We start from the raw sequence: 22,222 nt of genomic DNA, 5'->3' as shown, positions 1-22,222 counted from the left end.
TCAGGTCATGATCCCAGGGTCCTGGGATTGAGCCCCGCATCGGGCTCTCTGCGTAACAGGGAGCCTGCTTCCTCCTCTGTCTCTCTCTGCCTGCCTTTCTGCCTACTTGTGATCTCTGTCAAATAAATAAATAAAATCTTTAAAAAAAATAAGAGTTAAAAAAATTATATGGCTATATCAAACTCAGGCGTAGATTGTTTTTTATCTCCATACTAATACTAACAAACTTTTAGGAAAGAAAGATACCTGCATTTGGGATAGGGGGAGGTGTTTAAAAAAAAAAAAAAAAAGCCTTTGCAATCAAAGATGACTAATTAGTACTGCACACTCCTGATAAATACAGAAATGTACACCAAAAAATGTATAATTGAACATTAAATCCAAAAAATAATGATTCGCAAGAAGTAATTTATAATAAACAATTGCAATCAATGACTAGAACACAGAAAAGGCATATTTCAACTTCTTGGTTAATACCTTAAGATTACTTACTATGCAGATCAAGATTTACTGTAAAACTAAAGAAGCTTAAGCTTCAGAGCCCTCATTTAAACTGGTTCCTGCCAAGGCCAAGTGATATTTCCAAGCCATAACATGAAAATCTCTAGAGGAGGGGGTGCCTGGGTGGCTCAGTGGGATCATAACCTAAGCCAAAGGCAGACGCTTAACTGAGTGAGCCACCAAGGTGCCCCTAGAACTTTTATTTCTTAAAACCATTTTCAGCCAGAGAGAAATAAGAGGTTAAAAAAAAAAAAGTGATGAAATGGAAAAGAACATATGGATAGGTGATATATGTATAGAAAAACAGATTCATTTGCAATGATATTATCTCTTTAAGCAAAATGGGATACAGCTAAACAGTAAAAATGTAATCAAAAATAGTTCAGCAAGCTACTGGTAACTAACAGTGAGGAAGGCTGACGGAAAAAAGGAGACCATGAAATCAAAGGGAAAAGAGTGGTTAGAAAACAACCAAGGTCAGGGCGCCTGGGTGGCTCAGTGGGTTAAAGCCTCTGCCTTTGGCTCAGGTCATGATCCCAACATCCTGGGATCAAGCCCTGCATCAGGCTCTCTGCTCAGCATCAAGCCTGCTTCCTCCTCTCTCTGCCTGCCTCTCTGCCTACTTGTGATCTCTGTCAAATAAATAAATAAAATCTTTAAAAAAAAAGAAAGAAAGAAAGGAAGAAAAAGAAAACAACTAAGGACAGTTCTTCAAAATGTTAACATAGAACTACCATATGACCAGCAATTTCACTCCTAGGTAAATACCCAGGAAAAATGATAGACAAATGTCTATCAGCTGATGAATTAATAAATAAAATGGGGTGGTAGTAAAATAGATAAAGATTAAGAATAAGAGGCACAAACTTCCAGTTATAAAATAAGTCATGAAGAGGAAAAGTACAGCATAAGGAATCAATAATATTATAATAGATAACACTGTATGATGACAAAAGGTAATTCCACTTATGGTGAACACAAAGTATTGTAGAGAATTGTTGAATAAATATGTTGTACACCTGAAACTAATATAACATGGTATGTTAATCATATTTCAATTTTTAAAAAGCGAATAAAAATAAAAAATAAAATGTGGCATATATATACAATGTAATATTATTCAGCAAAAAAAGGAATGAGCTATTGATACATGCTACCATGTGGATAAATCCTGAAAACTCTAAGTGAAAGAAGCTAAGCACAAAAGGCCACATATTGTATGATTCTATTTATATAAAATGTCCAGAATAGGCCAATCAATAAAAACATAGTGTTGCCTAGTGCTGGGGTTGCAGAGTAGGGAATGGGGACTGACTGCTAATGAGTTTGGGGTTTCTTTTTAGGGAGGCAAGAGTGTTCTAAAATTATACTGATGGCTCCAAAACCCTATGAACATACTAGAAAACATTGGATTATACTAGAAATGCATGGTTTATACATTTATATCATAAATTGTTTGGTATGTAAATTATACCTCAATAAAAACCTGTCAAAAATAATAAATAAAAGCCAAGGTCAGAACATATATGTCAAAGTACAAGCTGGATTTTAAAGGGATGTCATTTAAAATAGTAATAGTAATAATAATTCATTTCTACTTGTTAAGTGCCCACTATGTGCTAGGTACTATGTTAAGCATATTACATTTTACAGTTGACTCTTAAACAACATGGGTTTGAACTACACAGGTCCACTTATATGTGGATTTTTTTTTTATAAATACAGTACTGTAAGTGTATTTTCCCTTATGGTTTTCTTAATAACATTTTCTTTTCTCTAGTTTACTTTATTATAAGAATTCATATATAATACATATAACATATAAAATATGTGTTACTTGACTATGTATCGGTAAGGCTTTTGGCCAACAGTAGGCTATTAGTAGTTGAGTTTTGGAGAGCCAAAAGTTATACATGGATTTTTGATTGTGCAGGGGTCTGGTGTCCCTAACCCCCAATTTGTTCAAGAGTCAACCATTTCTAAACTTTTCAGTAGTTCTAAAAAGTAGGTTTATAATGTCAAATGTTGTATAAATTTAACAGATGAAGAAACTGAGAAACAGGAAGGATAACTTGCCCAATCATAGAGAGCTAATCAGTATCAGAGCCAGGATTCTAAACCAGGTCTGTGACTCCAAACATCTTTGACCCTAATACTCTTTGACTATCTTAGAAATAAGCTCAGGAACCTTGTATTGATAGCCTCGTTGCATATCCTCTTCCAGAATTAACAGTCTGTGATACAAAGTCCACCTCCTTAAACGTTTAAACTCAGCCTGCTCAGGGCGCCAGCTGTTGCATCCTGATCACACCACGCTATGTTTATCACCCCTGTTCTCAACCAGACTTTGGACCTGACTGAGTACCAGAATCTCCTCAAGCAAAACTCTGAGATAAAATTACAACAAATGAAAAAGGCAGCTCCTCAGGTATCGTGGGGTATTAAGAATTAAAGAAGGGGAAGGGAGTATTTATTGAGAGCTATTTTGTGCCAAATTACTGAACTATGATCAGAGATTATACAATCTGAGGTAAATGATTAAAATTAAACCCCCCTCCCACCTTTACCCCCAAATCCCTCTACTGTTTTTTTCTTTGGTGATTGGTAATTAGATATTCTATGGGTAACTGTGGTCTCCCCCAAGGGCTGTATAGACCTGGTGTTGATCACAAGCAAGAAATGGGCCTTCTCTCAGATATAACCATAGGCTGGCAAGATAGAGAATCCCTTTGTCCTCTGAGCCTTCTCCTGGGGGTTTAGAGCTATCTGGATATGTTGCTGGTGGCACTCCCAGGTAGAAGAATTAGAGATGGCTTCTGCCACTAGAAGACAGGTATATGTGTTAGAGTCAAGAAGGGAGGTATCCCAATAAAAGACACAAATTGAAAAGGAATTTTATCTTGTAAGCCAGAGTATATCAAAGCATACTAGTAACTTGTATTTATTTCCCTTTTGTATCTCCTAGCATTTAGTAAAGTACTAAATATTCCAGCCTGGTCTCAGCTGTGTACTTCACGAGTATTAAGAGAGGACTCACCTTTGGGACAGAAAATAAAAGACAAGGCAATCCTCCCTGAGGTCAGCAAGGCATTCCTCGGAAGGTGACTCTTTGGGAACTAAAGTCCTTGCTGTGAGCTCAAATTATTACCCACCCCCATATGCAAAATCTCCTTCTAAAGCCAACTTTGGACGTTCCTGGGTTTTATTTACTAAAATAGCAGTTTTTTCCCTATCAGAAACAACCTTACTGTAAACCCAGGTCTATCTGATTCCAAAACTCCTCTCTTTATTGGCTGCTACATCACACTGCCTCTGAAATACTATTAATAGAAAACTGTTCAGCAAGAGTATGGGAGAGAATCGTTTAAGAAAGGAGGAGGAAGGAAGAAAGGGCGGGTAGAAGAGGGAAGGAGAAAAAGGGAAAGAGGAAGGGATTTCACCAAAGCAATAAAAACTCATTGTGAATTGAATGTCAAAGATGGAAATATTTACATTTAATATATACACTTAGTCAGCATATATGGACAGTAGTACCTGATCTATAGCTAGCATCTGAAATGTGTTAACTCCCTTCCTTAGGAACAAAGACAAGAGCTAACTAGAAAAATGCTGTTTTAAGTTTTGGCTTTTGAAGAAGTTCAAACTAATGATATTAGAACAGATAAACAAAAAACTCTATATTTCCTTACTGAAAAATTATTCCATAGGTAAAAAGAATGCAGAATTGGGGTGACTATAAAGTAATACATATCAGTTTGCTATTCAAACAAAAAAAGGGGAACACATTCTTTCACTTCTCCAATATGTTTAAATGCAGAAATATATGCAAATTCATGAATGAGTTTAACTGCACATTTTTTTTTTATTACGTTATGACAATAAAGTATTTCTTTTTGTACCTGCTAAAAGTCACAACGATTCAAGGCACTTCAGATTTCAGGTGGCTGGTGCACAAGCTCCCCTGCAAAAAACCCTCCCAACGAACATCAGCCAAACCCCTTCCTGTTTTTCAACCTCTTATGTTTACTTTCACATCTGCTGCAAAAGATAAAAGCAACAATGGGGACATCAACCACATAATCGTGCCCTACCAACCCGGAAACGAAGCTATGAAACCAGAGTGGCTGTGAAATGGGTCTTTAGAAAACTCACACACAGGCTTAAAAATGTTACAGTGTAAGTCTGAATCAAATCCAAAGGTCACGACTAGACAAAACCATATTAGTTATGTCTGTATAGCTATATTATATTTATTTACACATAATAATCACATAAACACATAGATACACAATTTAAGTAGAAAAAAGATATGGGTCAAGATGCAAAAACTATTCTTCTTGGGGCGCCTGAGTGGCTCAGTGCGTTAAAGTCTCTGCCTTCAGCTCAAGTCATGATCCCAGGGTCCTGGGATCAAGCCCCATATCGGGCTCTCTGCTCAGCAGGGAGCCCGCTACCCTTCCTCTCTCTGCCTGCCTCTCTGCCTACTTGTGATCTCTCTCTCTCTCTCTGTCAAATAAAAAAAATTTTTTTTAATTTTTTAAAAACCTATCCTTAACCACAGATTATTTCCCATCTCCATGAAGCCATATTTTATCAAGGGGAAAAGGGACCTAACACTTACTGAGTATCTGCAGGTAACAGGCACATAGTAAAGCTTGTTTTTCTTTGTCATTGTTATGTATTCTGTGTAATGTAGGTATGATCCTCATTTTACAGAAGAGGAAACCAAGGCATGGAAAAGTACTTTCACAAAAGCACAACCATTAAGAAATCATTAGCTTTAACAGACAGCTTGTATCCAGATCTCTCCTTCCCCACTTGCTCATGGGCATACTGAGTAAGCAAAGGTGCAGCCATAAAGAATGTGGCTTTGAAGACAATTTTCACTTGTTAGTTATGCAACTTTGTACTAATTACTTAACTTTTTAACCTGCGTCTTGAAATGTAAAATGGGATTAATCACACCTGCAACAGAGGGGTTCTGATGAGGTTTAAATGCAAAAATAATGGCTAACATTTGTCTAGTGCCAGTATTCTAACTACTTTACATATATTAGCTCATTTAATCATTATAACAACCTTAAAAGGTATAAATATGTTTATCATCTCCATGTTATATAATAAACATTGGGGTACAGAAATTAAGTAATTTGCCCAAGGTCACCAGCTAAAGAGTGACACAACTAGAATTTAAAACCAGGCATTCTAGCCCTGGAGCTCATACTCTTTAACACCTATGTCATATCTATAAAGCACAAAGCTAAGCTCATAATAGGTCATCAATAAATACTAGCACTATTATTTTATCTCCCATATAATACCACCCAGTGAATAGTCACTGAAATGTATTAAACCAAGTAGAAGAGCCAGAATTTTAATCTAGGTTTTGCTCTGTGCTTTCCCCCATAACTACATGTCTTTCCACAACACACTGGCTCTACTCTTAAATTTTTTGTGCATGCCGTCATTTCTACTAACACTAGATCATTACACTTCTTAGGACACAGGTCACGTCTTCTACGTTTTGTGATCACATATACCCGCAAGGTCCTGCTCATTGTGCATAATCAATTAATATGCAAGAAATAAATGAACATGCCATTCCTCTGCTCAAAATCCTCCCAAGAATTCTTGTCTCAGAAAAAAAATGCTAAGTCTATAGCATAACCAACAAGGCCCTACAAGAAATGCTCCTTCTCCTACCTCAACTTTTCTGAACTCAACTCCTACCATTTTCCCCCAGATCATTTATCATTTTAAACCCACTACACTGGCTTACTTAATGTTTCTCAAACACACCAAACATGCTTAACACTTGTGCTGATTGATCTTCTGCCTGGAATGCTCTTCTCGAGATAGTATTCAGGACTCTGCTCAAAAGTCACCTTAAGGGGCGCCTGGGTGGCTCAGTGGGTTAAAGCCTCTGCCTTCGGCTCAGGTCATGATCCCAGGGTCCTGGGATAGGGTCCTGGGATCGAGCCCCGCATCGGGCTCTCTGCTCAGCAGGGAGCCTGCTTCCTCCTCTCTCTCTCTCTCTCTCTCTGCTTGCCTCTCTGCCTACTTGTGATCTCTGTCAAAGAAATAAATAAAATCTTAAAAAAAAAAAAAAAAAGTCACCTTAACCAGACAGGTCGTCTCTGACCACTCTATCTACTACTTAAAGTATCCACCCTACCTCCCTCTTTGCCCCCTTATCCTGCTTTCCCTGATCCTCACAAAAATCTTTTACTCTCCCCCTGATTTGTATATATGTTTATTATCTGTTCTCTCCAACTAAAATGTAAGCTCCAGAAGAACAGACACTTCTATTCTACTTTATTCACTGTGTGTCCCAATGCAATTAGGACAGTGCTTGGTAAATAGATGATCAGGGTGCCTGGGTGTCTCAGTCGGTTAGGTGACTGACTCTAGATTTCAGCTCAGGTCATGATCTCAGGGTCCTGGGATTGAGCCTCACGTCAGGCTCTGCACTCAGCAGGGAATCGGCTTGAGGATGCTCTCTCCCTCTGTCCCTCCCTCCCCCTAAAATAAATAAATCTTTTAAAAAATAGCAGATGAGGGGCACCTAGGTGGCTCAGTGGGTTAAAGCCTCTGCCTTCAGCTAGGGTCATGATCCCAGTGTCCTGGGATCAAGCCCCGAACTGGGCTCTCTGCTCAGCCGGGAGCCTGCTTCCTCCTCTCTCTCTCTCTGCCTACTTGTGATCTCTGTCTGTCAAATAAATAAATAAATAAATACAATCTTTTTTTTTTACAAAATTAAAAAATAAAAAATACCAGATGAATGTTGTGATGAGCACTGGGTGTTATATGCAACTACTACATAAAAAACTAATGATGACTATATGTTGGCAAATTGAACATAATAATAAAAAAATTTTAAAAACAGATGATTAATATTTATTAAATTAGTAAATGGTAGATGTATTAGTTATCTATTCTTATACAACAAATTATCCCCAAAACAGGGCACTTGGCTGGCTCAGTTGGTGAAACATGTGGCTGTTGATCTTGGGGTTATAAGTTCAAGCCCCACATTGGGTGTAGAGATTACTTAAAAATCTCAGGGAAAAAAAAATCACCCCCAAAACTTGGTGGCTTAAAACAATAAACATTTATTATTTCAATTTCTACAGATCAAGAATTCAAGCATGACTTAGCTGGGTGCCTTTGGCTCAAGGTCTCTCATGATATTGTAGTCAAGTGTCAACCATGTCTGCATTCAACTCAAGGCTCAACTCTGCCTGAAGAATCTACTTCCGAGCTTACTCACATGGCTGTTAGCAGGCCTCGGAGATCTGCTTCCAAGCTCACTTACACTGCTGCTGACAGACTTGGTTTCTCACCATGTAGGCCTCTACACAGGCTGCCTGTGCATTCTTAGGCTATGGCAGCTGAAAATCCAAGGGACAGAATGAGAGCCCAAGATGAGAGGGACCAAGACAAAAGCCACAGCCTTTTGTAACCTAATCTTGGAAGTAACATCCCACCACTTGTGCTGTATTCTATTCATTAGAAGTTAAGTCCAGGCCACACTCAAGGGGAAGAGATTACACAAGGGCATGAATACCAGGAGGCAGGAATCACTGGGGACCACCTTAAAGGGTGCCTACTACAATAGGCATAATAAAAGTCTAAAACCAAACAAAACAGAAATACCTTGCCCTTTGGCCACCTGATATATTCTTTAGTACATTTATTTATAAATGATGCTATGATCACTATGCAATCATTTACCCCAGTGCTAGTTTTTTTGGTACTACAAACACCAGTGTTCATTAATGGTCATATTAGAAAGAGACAACTAGCAAGAATAAGTCAACAAAAATAGCATCTGAAAAGAATTATTGGATGAATCTTGCTAAGCAGATGACAATAATCTCTTAAAATAGAGATTGGATATTGGGGTGCCTGGGTGGCCTAGTCAGTTGAGTGCCCAACATGTGATCTCAGCTCAGGTCTGGATCTCAGGGTTGTGAGTTCAAGCCCTACATTGGGCTCCATGCCATATATACACATACATACATACACATTATATATATATATATATATATATAAATTTATATATCAATATATATAATTTCAAACAATATCCAATCCACATATATGGTTGCTATTATGGAAATATTGTTAATTTTCTTAGGTATAATAATGGTATTATAGTTATATAGGATAATGCCTTTGTAGGATATGCATAACAAAGCATTTTAGGAGTAAAGTGTCATGATAACTGTGACTTACTTCCCAAAAAAATAGGACACACACACATACACAGAGAGGCAATCAGAAGCAGTCAGCATTACAACTCAGGTCATAAATCTTAATTATCCCAGGACATCATATTCTCACTATACATCTATATGTCTAGTGTGTCCCCTATTTTATGTATCTAGCTATTGTGTTATACAATATCTGTGTTTGGGGGATAGGGATGAAATGAAAGACATGATATTGACCTTCTGCCCCCCAGAAGCTGGCAATCTCATTGGGGAATAGCAGTTTCATATACAATATAAAACAACACACAACAGGGTACCTGGGTGGCTCAGTCCGTTAAGCATCTGCCTTCAGCTCAGGTCATGATCCCAAGGTCCTGGGATCCACAGGGAGTCTGCTTCTCCCTCTGCCCCTCCTCCCACTCATTCTCTCAATCTCTCTCTCTCTCTCTCAAATAAATAAATAAAATATTTTTTAAAAATTTTTTAAAAAACACACACACAACAAATCTGATATATTACAAATAAATAAACCAAGAGTTCAGAAAAGGATACCAATAAACCTTCAGAGAATAAATATCTTTGAAACCTCTTTCCTCTAACAGGTTTCTTATTGTTGGCATCCTTTCCCTTAAGTACGTCTCCTTTACTTTATCTACTTGGCAACAACCGACTGATTATTTCCTACCTTTTAACAAAATTATCTGGAGACCATCTAAAAATAAAATACATGTGTTGCCTGTTTAGAACACAGGATATGATTTTTAAAATAAAATACTATTTACATTTTCACTGGAAAAAAAACCACTAAATATACTATGTGGATTTTTTGGCCTTCAAAAGTAACTATGTTATTTCAAGAGTTGAGGATGCCAGAAAGCTTGAAGATTTAAAAATAACCACACAAAGAGCTCATTTCCAACACCAGATGGAAAGAAATTACTCTAAAGACACATGTGTGGGAGGACATATATACAACATCATATGACACCATGCGAAAGGTTTATATAATTACATAATACCATCAAAATTAGTAGGACTCACAGGTAGTAAGTTAGCAATAGTGTCAATTCTCTGAATCATTAAAAAAGATAAAAGGGCAAGAAACAGCAAGTGGGTGGTAGCATTAAAAAAAAAAAAAAGCCTCTTTAAGATTCCTTCCATGAGTCCCTATTACATACTGAAATAGTTGACAGGTAAAATTTGAGAGGCTGAGGTATTTGGCTGGCTCAGTTGGTGGAGCATTCTTCTCTTGATTTCAGGGGCTGTGGTTTCAAGCCCCATATTGGATATAGAGATTACTTAAAAATAAAATCTCTTACAAATAAATAAAAAATAAAAATTAAAAATAAATAAAATTTGAGGGCTTAAATCCTTGGAGCTTGACAGTTCTGCCTGTGTCTTTATGGTCAAAACTAGACAGAAACATTTATTTCAATAACCTGTCCCAAATGTATCATCGAAGTGAAACACTTCTCACTTGAATATACGTACAACTTTGAATTGGTAAATGAAAATATTTGACATATAGGGTTGCGTCTGTGGCTCAGTCATTACGCATCTGCCTTCAGCTCAGGTCATGATCCCAGGGTCCTGGGACTGAGCCCGGTATCAGGCTCCCTGTTTGGCAAGGAGCTGGCTTCTCCCGCTCCCTCTGCCTGCTGCTCCCCCTATTGTGTTCTCTCTCGCTGTCAAACAAATAAAAAAAAACAAAAAAAATCTAAAAAAAAAAAAAAAAGAAACCAAAAAAACCTTGACATATAAATTAAAATGGCAATTCTTTATACGATGATGTATTCAAAGATATATGTTAAGATCTCATTGTATTGAAATGATTTTAATAGGATTATTTAATTTATATAAGCATTAAGTAATAGCTGAATAACAATCACAGCTCAACCTTGACATAGTACTATATGAATATATAGCACTATATGAATATAAATTACCAAGAGCTTACATTTCTACCTCACTTGTGGGTCACGGGCTTAAATTTAACCAATACAAAATAACCCTATGCTTTAATTATGTTAAATCACTGAGGATTCTTCAAAACTCTTATAACTTTTTTATGACTTAATGCAGATATTATCAAAAGAGAATATAGAAAAGTTTTCTAAATGAATATTAATGTTGAAAATATTTAAACCTCAGTCTATGTTGTATCCGGTGCTACAATTCAGACATCTAGAGTGTCTACCAAAAGTTGGTTTGGATTAAGATACTTTTTGTAGAGGATGGAAGGCACAAAAAGCAGGTAAGCTGCATTTATAAATCAAAATTAACTTCAGGAGTTAATATTTTATCTTATTTTATCTTATTATTTCCACCTATTTCCAAAAAAAATTGAGGTGTTCCTGTTCCTATTATTAGATAACAGAATTATATATATACATTGAATATATAGAAAAAGAATTAGATAATATTAATGGAGTATCTACTGCTTCTTCCTATCTTATTTATCAATATAAATATTTAGTCACAGTCCCAACCTATTCTATTCCATCAGACAATTTTGCCTCTTCCTACTTCCTAAAGTAATCTGCCAAGATTACTTTAACCCTACTCAAGGCTCCACTACACATAGCTAAGAAACAATTTTAATTTCTACAGAGATTTTCTTCAGAGTTGAATGATAGAAGGCCTAGATTAATTCGGTGTCAGTGACACAAAGAACCCTCAGCCATGAAAGGGAGACAGCAATAACTAATCACAGTTTAATCCATATGGCTTTATCCTGGAGATAATTAAGAGGTAAATGCAATAGGAGAACTGGTCTTAATAAGTGCAATAACAAAATAACAAAATAGACGTGATGCCAGGATGGCTCTGGAATTTCATATACAAGAGAATTTTAAGGGTAGCATATTTATTTAGGGTGACTTTGGAGGAAGCTGATAAAGATTGGGGGAAGGGTATTTTAAAGTCTCAAGTCATTCCTTGTATTGTATTGACCACACCCAATATTGGTATTTTGCTTTTCTTTAAAGTCCAAACAGCTAGCCAATTTATTTTCAAATACTTCAAGGTGGATACAATCCCACTTAAATAAAAAATAATTAACAAAAATAAGTATAAATAGACTTTCATCATAATCAGATGCTCTCACTAAACTTTCCTAAAACCAATACGTGAAGCAGTGTCAGTGAGGCAGTTAATTCTAAATAAGATCAGCACTCAAAATAAAATATCAAAGTTCTACATTCTAAAGCCTTCAGTTTCTGAATACTGTCCATTGCTATAGCTCCATTAATCTTTCTCACTGTGTATTCATTAAATAACAGCAGAGTAAATCAAAATACTAATTTAACTCAGTGTGTACACCAGAGTATTTGTTACACTGCATTTTACTGAACATCCCATGAATCTACTCATAAAAACAACACACAGTAAGCCACCAATGGCATAACAACGAACTTAAATAAAAAGCAAAAATTAACACATATATTTAGAATCTGGCTCTTCTCACCTGAAAGCTATTATAAATGAAATGAATCGATTAACTTCCAAAAATTCTAGATCCTCTATATAAATAAGGCCCATAACTGATCAATTCAGAGGCTTCTTTTAAAAGTTTTTAAGTTTCATCATTGGGGGTATCAGAGAAAAAAGGAAAGTTGTTCATAAGAATAAAGTTCTTAAAATTATTATTGCTTAGCTCACAAATATAATAAGGTGCTTCCACTCTCAAGCGATAGAGGAAAAAACAAGTTCTTTGGAGGCAGGGATGAATCTTCATCTGAACATGCCATGTGACCAATCACGAATTTGATGAGACTCTTGGAAAAATACACTGGCAGCACTTGAGGAGCTGGCCAGCTGCTTAGATAACAAGGAAACAGACCGTGGTCTCAACATGTGCTCCTCTTGATTTCAGAACCAAATTCAGCAACCCCTCCTAGCCACTGAGATACTACAGTTATAAAATCAGATCACCAGGATTAAATTGGATTGGACATTCAGAAAACAATATATGTAACCGCTATCACTCACATCACAAATTATAGACCATATATTTTTAAATCACAGTCTCTGGATGTGCATCTCAAAATACCCGCAGAGAATTCAAGAATCTGGTGACTTTTAGCCAACACTTCTGACAGACTGAACTCTGAAGCTTTCTTAGCAAAAGTAGGAAGGAAACCAAATAACACTGTCTTTGGTGTTTGGTGGGAGAGCACACCATCTCCCATAATATGAATTTGTTTAAAATTAAGACCGTAAAAAAAAAAAATAAAAAAATAAAAACTGAAGAATGAGATGGAAGTCTAGCTCTGCAATTTCAAAAAATGTTAAACTCAAGCTGCACCAAGTAAAACATCACACTGGTGAACTTTAAATGTAGGGCACAAACCTGACAAAAAAGAATAACAGGAAAAAATATATAGGTCATACCTCAACAAATGCCACAACCATTTTTTTTCAGAGGAGACAGGTATCATTTAAAATCATTTGTTAATTTCGGGGTGACCTTGGTGGCTCAGTTGGTTAAGTATCCGGTTCCTAATTTCTGCTCAGGTCATGACATCAAGGTTGTGAGATCAAGGGCCTGCATGGGGCTCTGCGTTCAGTGCAGCGTGGGCTAAAGATTCTCTCTCTCCATCTGCCCCTACTGTCTCTCTCTCTCTAAAATATATAAAATCTGCCAAAAAAAATAAAATAATAAAAAATAAAATCATGTGTTAATTTAGATACTGGCTTTAAAGTGTTGTTTTGTTGTTGTTGTTTTGGTCACAGGGAGAGAGAAAGCGAGAGAGCACGCGCACATGGGAGCACGCAAGCAGGGAAAATCAGAGGCAAAGGGAGAAGCAGGTCCCTGCTGAGCAACAAGCCCAATGAGGGACTCGATCCCAGGATCCTGGGATAATGACCTGCACCAAAGACAGACATTTAACTGACTGAGCCACCTAGGTGTCCCACCTTACCAGTGTTTTGTAAGGAAAAAAGAAAGGGGATAAAATGAAAGCACTTTTAAATAAGCAAAGAGGAAAATGTGTGTATTACTTTGCTAATATATAAATTATATCATGTTATTTTATATTTTATATTGAGGATAAGCCTGGTTTAAAACAGGTTTGTTCAACAGATCTACTCCTTGAAAACAACAAATATGATTTGAGTGTTTAACGGACTTTAAGGAAATGTTAACCTTGGACTAACCACCAAGAAAGAGAAGAGATGCATAAAGCAAGCAGAGACTGACCTAAAAGATGGGTCTATTGGCTTAGTCTATTTCTTTTTCTTTTTCTTTTTTCTTTTCTTTTTTTAGAGAGAGAGAGACAGCACAAGCACACAAGCAGGGGGAGCTGCCAGCTGAGTAAGGAGTGCAATGACGGGCTCAATCCCAGGACCCTGAGATTACTACCCAAACTGAAGCCACATGCTTAACCAACTGAGCTACCCAGATGCCCCTAGCTTTGTCTATTTCTGTTAGCTTAGTCGATCTGCTTACAGCCAGAATTTCCAAGCATTAAACTCATTGACCGGTAGAGCTCTTAGCTCTGAGTTGAATGGAAGCCCTAAGTAGTTTTCTTACTCCACCATCAGCCATCATCTACTACTAAGGGCTGCACATATCAATGGGACACTGAGGACCTAAGTCCTTTAACAAACACCAGCTAAAGAAAACTGAACTAGCTGGTCATACCAATGAGTCTCTAAAGAAAATTCAAAACAAAACAAAAAAGTCTATCAAGTTCCTTCCACATATGGAACTTTTCCCCATACTTCAAATTACTGATATATGTCACATTTTTAAGGTAAAAGACCTGAAAACAGTCAGCAAGAACATATATGGAACTGCATGGCCAAAGAGATACAAATGGGAAAGCAGGAGTTATTACTGAACAGTTCTTCTTGGCTGAAAAATACAAGTAATAAGAAGAATAAAGGTAGAAAGGTAGATTGGGGACTTATCTATAAGATATTTGGTATATTGGGACTCCTGGGTGGCTCAGTGGGTTAAGGCGCTGCCTTCAGCTCAGGTCATGATCCCAGAGTCCTGGGATGAAGTCCCACATCCAGCTCCTCGCTCAGCGGGAGTCTGCTTCTCCCTCTGCCTCTGCCTGTCACTCTGCCTGCTTGTGTTCTCTCTCTCTCTCTGACAAATAAATAAAAATCTTTAAAAAAAAATTTGGTATATTTGTAATAAAACACTAGTATAAATGTTGGGAGAATTTAGGCAAGGCCTAAAAATTAAAAACATTTCTTTCCAAGCCTGAATCCAACTGTATAAGAAAAAAAGTGTAGTTTTGTTACTAGAAGAAAGAGAAATCAGAAGGTTAGCAGACTGAGCTTGGGTTTGCCAGTGAGTTCACTTTTAATAGTGGCAAAGATAACCCTACTTCAGTTTCCCCCAGAGATATGAATAACTCCCGTGTTTACCTTAATTATAACCTTCGTGGAGAAAGCACTCTGAATTAGCACCTTGATTCCAAGGCAATCTGATGTTCGGTTATAAGCATTTTTTATGTCATTTATTGAGTGCTGTGTGCCAGATATCCTGCAACCTACTCTACATGGATTATATTAATAACACCCCAAAAAACTATTCACAAAACCAAAAATTATACAGCTGGCAAAGAATTTCTGATGTTTCCAACTTAGGGAAATGAAGAGTGTTTCAAGTTTCCATGAAAAGTAAGGGGGGATATGTATATCAACTGCTTGATTAAAAACATAAACCAGGGACGCCTGGGTGGCTCAGACCCTTAAGTGTCTGTCTTCATCTCAGGTCATGATCCTGAGGTCCTGGGACCATCCAGCCCCACATAGGGCTCCCTGCTCAACGGGGAGCCTGTTTCTCCCCCTGCCTGCTCTCCTCCTGGTTGTGCTCTCTCTCTCTCTCTCAAATAAATCAATAAAATCTTTTTAAAAATAAATAAATAAAAGCATAAATGAACTAAAATCTTTGCCAGGACTGAGAATACAGAAAACAGCAGTGAGCAACAGCATATACAGTGCATCCTCAAGAGAGCATAAATCCACTGTAATAATATCCAAGACACAAGACATAACCATTTCTTGCAATTTTCCCCTAAAAACAGAAAGAACAAAATAGCAGCTGTGAAATCACCCAGACTACTAAAAACAGGGCTCGGCACCTCTTAAAACAAAACAAAACAAAACACCTATCTCCTAATCAGCAGTACGTGCCAAAAAACGCCAAGTCCCCACAGACGAGGCATTCATGGTAGGGCACAGAGGCACAACAGGATGACAGTGACTATCATGTGGCCAGAAACCAATCCGTCAGCAATTTGTCTGTTGCACGTGAGATCACTTTCTCTCTGGAGGACGCGCGTTCCTGGGGCGGATGGACCAGGTGTGGCAAGCCCCCGCCCGGAACAATCGCCGGGTGGTGCCTCTCGGAGCGCGAGCCCACATCCAGCCTCCCCACAGGTAGAAGCAGCCCAGCAAGCAGGAGGAAATATTTCCAAGCCGACAGATGCAGGAACTGAAAAAGGAGGTCACGATGCTGAGAGAATAGATTTAACCCTTTGGTCCCTGGGAACCGGGAAGACTAGAGGGGAGCGCGGCAGAGCCCTCGGGGTCGGGGGATTCTTTCAGCGGGGCGGCCGTTTGGGGCGGGAAGGCCTCCCTGTCTGTCCTTCCAGGGCTCCCTCCAGCCCTCAGATGGTGCCAGACTTCTGCAGACAGCCCAGCCACCTCGTCAGGAAGAAACTGCTCTGCGGCTGCCCCCAACACCTTCACCGCCCGGAACCCGCAATCCTCCTCCATTCGGTTTCCTTCCAAGGTTCCTGCCCGTGGACAGTGATGGGCGGACCTCGTCAACAACAGACCCCAAGCTCAACTTTGCAACGCTCCCCCGCCGCCAGCCCCCGCCTCCTTCTGCTCAGGCCGGCCACGTCCCGGCTGCAGCCCCTCAGCCTCCGGCGCGCAGAGGCCCGGGAGCCCGAGCCCCCGGCCCGGGGCCTGCGGGGGGCTGCAGACAAAGAGGCTGCGGCGCGCCGCGGCCGCCAGGACCGTCCCCTCGGGGACAGCTCCGCGCCACCACCATCCCCAACCCCGCTCGCGCGCCGCAGCCGCCTCGTCTCACCGGTGGCCCCCGGGGCCCGGGCTCCTGAGCCTGCCGCTGCAGCCGCCCGACGAACAATGGCAGGAGAAGGCGCCGGCGCCGAGATTCGGGCCCTCTGCGGCTCGCGGGCCCGCCGGCTGCTGGTGGACTGACTGACTGACTAACCCACTGGCGGAGGGAGGGAGGAAGGGAGCGAGGGAGCGAGGGAGCGAGCGAGCAGGCGGCCCCGGCGCGCGCCCTCCCGCCTTCGCTCTGCGAGGCGAGGCCGCCCGGCCCGCAGCCAGCCAGCCCGCGCGCGCCCCTCCCCCTCCATTCGCCACAACATTGTAGTAAATTTCTATTGGACGGCGCCTGAGGGAGGGAGGGGGCCGGGCTCACGGCCCGCCAGCCCATTGGCTGAGGACAAGTTCTGGGCTTCTCTAGTTTCCCCCTCCTCTAGGCGGGTAAGGGCCGGGGAAGAGAAGGAAAAAGAGGGGAAAAGGCAAGGGGCTGGCCACATATGCGCAAGCGCAAGTCGAACTTGCTCGAGAGTCCAGGGGTTCCCGGCCCCTGCAGTATCCACGTGGGGAATGAGGCAGCTAGTGCCCGGGACCGAGGTGAGGCCCTTTCCACCCAGAGGACGCCCAGGTAGGAGGCTGAGATTTGAAAGCCTCAAGGAAAACCGAGGCTTCTGCCAGCTGACTGCCCACTAATGCACTTCGTGACCTTGGGTAAGCCACTCAGCTTCTCTGGGCCACAGTTTCCCCATCTACTAACTTGATGGTCTCTAGGTGCCATTCACACCCTGACATTCGTGGAGGCCTTACCTCTCCTGGCAATTGTGTAAGGCCTGAAAGCTAGAATGTTATGGCCACGCCAAGATTTCACCTGTCTTTTGCATTTAAGGACCTTCCAGTTCCACCTCGGCACCCTCAAAATCATAAAGGCCTAGCTTCCAAGATCTGCGCCCCAGCTGAATTTAGGGTTGCTCTGACAGTTGCCTGATGTGCCTTTATTTCCTTTCAGAAGTTTCAGAGGCCCCTTGACCCTTCGTACTCCCTGCCAGGCTGGACTCTGAAAAGGCTGGGACCCCACACAGCAGAATGAAGGCTCATGTTTTAAGCACGGTCCCTATACGGTAAAAAAGGTTCTGATATTCCCATTCTAGAGATGAAGACACTCAGGCAGAGAGGTTTAGACCTGCCAGGATAAGAAGCCAGGCCATCTGACATCAGAACCTGCCTATGCCAGCTTCACTGTCTCCTGGTATCTGATCCCAGCCCCCTCCCATCCACAGCTCAGCCTCTAGAAACAGACACCTGGGGTTCAGTTCCCAGCCTCCAGCCCTCCCTCACTGTTTGGACTTCTCTGTGTCTGTTTCTAACCCCATAAAAGGGGATAATGATAGTTCTACCTCCTAAGAGTTACTGTAAGAATTAAATCAGTTAAGATATGTAAAAGGTCTTAGAACAGTGCCTAGTTCATAGCGAGAGCTACATAAGTGTTCATTATTACTGCTATTCAGAGACTAAAATATGGACTGAGAGGTGTGGAGCAGGCTGACCTAATAATATGTTTGTTAAGCTCTCAATTGTTGTCAGCACTGAGCTGAGCACATTGCATGAATTATCTGTTTGAAACATCCTAAGCAAACCACTTGAGGACTACCTGACTACCCTGTCTAAAACAGCCTCCACCCACATACCCTTGCCCTGCCTTTTTTTTTTTTTTTAAGATTTTATTGTTAAGTAATCTCTGCACCCAATATGGGGCTCAAACTCACAACCTCAGGACCAAGAGTCACATGCTCTACCAACTTAGCCAGCCAAGCACCAACCCCCTTTTATTTTGAGATTTTATTTTTACCTTGCCCTGCTTTAATTTGCTTCATAGTCCTCACTTCTACCTGAATTTCTATATATTTATTTATTGCTCCTCTCAATACATTGTTGCATTTTAGATCCACTAAATGACAAGCTCGAGAGGACAGGGATTTTGCCCCTCTTATTCATCTTCCAAAACAGTGCAGCATTGGTGGTATAGTGGTGAGCATAGCTGCCTTCCATCTTCCAGAACAATGCATACTCAATAAATGTTTGTTGGGCAAGTGAACAAATTATCCCCATTTTACATATAAGGAAGCTGAAGCTTAGTAAGGTCAGGTCAGGTCATTCTGTATACTTGACATGAAGCATCTACTCTTGAATATTCTGGTTCCCTGCCTCAGGTTTTCCAATTAAGCCATACATTTGATTCAGGGAGCTCCATCCTACCGTGTCTGTGCCTCACAGGCTTCCTCCATATCAGACCTGGAAATCTGGTACCATGAAGGATAAATCCTGAAGATCAGTCACTGCCCTGACCACTTTGTTATCCAGCAAATTTAGATTCATAAAAACCAATAGTCTCTATCCCATGAAGTGCAGCCAAAGACACATCATATTTAAAAAGTCTTGCTTGCGGGGCACCTGGGTGGCTCAGTGGGTTGAGCCTCTGCCTTCGGCTCAGGTCATGATCCTAGGGCATCGGGCTCTCTGCTCAGCAGGGAGCCTGCTTCTCCCTCTCTCTCTGCCTGCCTCTCTGCCTACTTATGATCACTCTCTCTGTGTCAAATAAATAAATAAAATCTTTAAAAAAATAAAAATTAAAAAAGTTAAAAGCCTTGTTTGCATGAATGGAGTACGTAGTACTTAGCAATCATCACCCTGAAAAAAAGTAGCGGTCTCAGACTAAGAAAAAAATAGCTAAACTAAGGCAGGTATAAACCACTCCTAATCAGAGTGCTCAGCAACACCACACCAAAAACTGTTGGCCCAGGCTTTTACAATCACAAAGACCTGAATTCCAGTCTTTGCTTTCAATTCTTAGCCTGGAGATGAAAGGGCTTTGTAAACTCTAAAGTACTATGCATATATGACTGGTTTTGTTATTAAGTTACACACTGTCACCTGTGAGGCAAAGTGCTCTACCCAGAGTGTAGCTGGACCCACCACATAGTAGGGAGTGGGGGGATAAGTAATGCCCAGTCTGAAGGCAGAGAAGCTTCCCAAACTACCAGTAGTCATGTGCCCAGCTGCCCTCTCAGAAGAGGACTCTGCATACAGACATCCAGTTCCAGTTCCCGCTGCAGAAGGCAGCCCCTGGGTCCCAAGGGTAAAGATCCCAAACACCATCCCTGAGGCTAATTTTCTAGGCAGAAACTCAGCTCCCTGCCTGCTTCATGCTCACATCTGGGTGGCGGTTGTACCATACTCCAAGCCCCAGGTTGGGGTCTCCAGGGGCCATCTCTATCCCGCCTGCCAGCTGAGCCCTCCACTGCCTCCTCCAAGACCCCTCCTGTTCCTTCCTGGGGAATACAGGCTCTGCTAGCTGCCTGTCAGCCCCTGGAGCGGTCAAGGGCACTAAGAAAAAAAAAAAAAGAAGAAAGAAAGAAAGGAAAGAAAAAAGACGGCTTGAAAGGGTCCTAATCCTTTCCTATTACAAACTGAGCTCAAACACCAGCTGCACAGAAGAGGGTGAAATTAGGTGGTGACCAGGGGGGGAAGGCCAGGGATGGTAGCTGGGGCCTCCGATGACCTGGAAGAGATGAGGTTGGGAGACAGCGGGGGTAGAGAGGGGGAAACAGTTGGAGCCTGAACCATTCCCAAATCTGGGACGTGGGCGGATTAGGGACACAGCTGGCCTTACGCCCCAGTGATGGGGCTCATGGAAAACATTTGTCTGTTGTGCAGGGTGGCAAGAGATGAAGAGGGTTTTGAAAAGCTGGGCCCGCCAGCAAAGTGTTCTGAACAGTCACTATTGAATAAAAATCAATCTTTGTAACAGAAGTACATGAAGATTAGAATTGTCTTTCCAACCTGCCCATGGTCATGAAGCTGCAGCCATTTTAGACCTTTTAAACACAAATGATAAACAGGCTATGATAAGGAAAATTACTATTCATACAATGGTATGTCCTTCTAGGCAATTATTTTTAGTAGTAGTACTTGAATTGTTCACAGAAAATATAGTTAAATAAGGGCCGCCTGGCTGGCTCGGTCAATGGAGCATGCGACTCTTGGTCTCAGGGTTGTGAGTTTGAGCCCCAGGTTGGGTGTAGCGATTACTTAACAATAAAAAAAAAAAAGAAAATATAGTTAAATAAGAGAAAAAGATTTAAATCATCCTAAAATCATCAATCAGAAATAACTACCACCAATATTTTGGAGGTGGACTTCCCTTCTAATACCTTCTCTTATACGTACACTTTTTTTATGTATATTAAATTTAGTCATACAAAATTGCTGATCGTATAAGTTAAAAATGGTCAAGCAACAGATACTGTGTATAGTTCAACCTGATGCTTTTTTCAAACTTAAATCATACTGTTTTGGAACTGAGTTTTTCCACCTAATAATATATTGTGACATTTGCATCACCATTTTTAGTAGTGCCCTCAAGCGGATATACCATAATTTAGTTAACCTAGATGTCCAATATTTAGGTTTACTGTTCCATCTTTATCTTGTTTACTCAACAAACATCCTTTTATCTAAGCATACCTATGATTACTTTTTTTAGGATGCACTGATTGCAGTGTTGTTGGTTTTTTTTTTTTTTTCAATTATTGCACACAAGGCTGCCTGTTCTGGTCATTTCTGAGATAAAGGCCAAAGAAATCAGCATATGCAGTGATTTTATACAATACCTTGTCTTTGTATTTGAAAACACAGAGCATGCTTTGACCTCTGCAACACAATGCACTTTGCTTGCAAAATTGCATTGAGCTGGGTCCTAAAGCACACTAAGACCAAAAAATGTGACTGAAATACATACTTTGGAGTTGGCAAGTGATGTCCTTTCTGCTGTGAAGACACTCCAAGAAACGAGGAGCAGAAGGGAAGGAAGTTGAAACTGTAAGAGGACCGCATAGACGGTAGCTAAGACACTCCTCTAGGCCTCTAGATTCACAAAATGTTAAAACTGGATAGGCCCTTGGAGATCATCAAGCCCAAGCTGCAAACTCTTAAAAAGATTGGGAAATGGGTGCAGAAACCGGAAGGGACTTGTGCAAGGTCACATAGCAGAGAGTGGCAGAGCCCAAACTTGAACGCAAGTCTTCTGAACCACACTACTGGAGGCGGCGTCTGTTCCCTGCCTTCCCTGTGAGCCCGCTTACATCTCCCTTTCAAAGCTGCAGGCCAACCTAAATTCTACAGCCAGAAAAACCTAGAAATGTCTAGGCTGGAAGAGCCAGTTATTAGAGATAACTTAAGGGCCAAGTTATTAGAGATAACTTGTTAATAAGAATAATGACAATGGCATTTATTAGGTATTTACTAAATGCAGGGTACACACTAAGTACTTTATATGCATTTATTGTGTTAAGCCTCATAAAGATCCTACAAAGTAATATTACCTTCAACTGCAGTTGAAAAACCAGAGCCCAGAAATGTGAGGTGATTTGCCCAACATCACACAGCTTAAACCAGGTCTGTCTGATACCACTGTC

At 40.5% G+C, this 22,222-nt stretch overlaps 1 protein-coding gene across 20 annotated transcripts in view; it reads right to left on the bottom strand.

Annotated features, from left to right (window-relative positions):
* EPB41 (erythrocyte membrane protein band 4.1) overlaps nucleotides 1-22,222 on the bottom strand; it is a 188,472-nt gene that overhangs the window by 152,432 nt on the left and 13,818 nt on the right. For 5 of the 20 annotated variants that reach the window (XM_032863954.1, XM_032863956.1, XM_032863957.1 and 2 more), the window contains exon 1: nucleotides 16,774-16,960. The exons of 1 other annotated variant lie outside the window; for it this stretch is intronic. The gene's annotated coding sequence lies outside the window, so the exon portion shown is untranslated. Of the gene's footprint in view, nucleotides 1-16,773; nucleotides 16,964-22,222 lie in introns of those variants that run through there. 14 more of the 20 variants (XM_032863966.1, XM_032863969.1, XM_032863971.1 and 11 more) reach the window with 8 other exon arrangements.

This window comes from Lontra canadensis, unplaced genomic scaffold, assembly GCF_010015895.1.
Source record: "Lontra canadensis isolate GAN:19392208 unplaced genomic scaffold, GSC_riverotter_1.0 scaffold25, whole genome shotgun sequence".
NCBI lineage: Eukaryota > Metazoa > Chordata > Mammalia > Carnivora > Mustelidae > Lontra > Lontra canadensis.
Note: the sequence above shows the minus strand (reverse complement) of the source record. Positions and strands in the feature narration are given on the sequence as shown.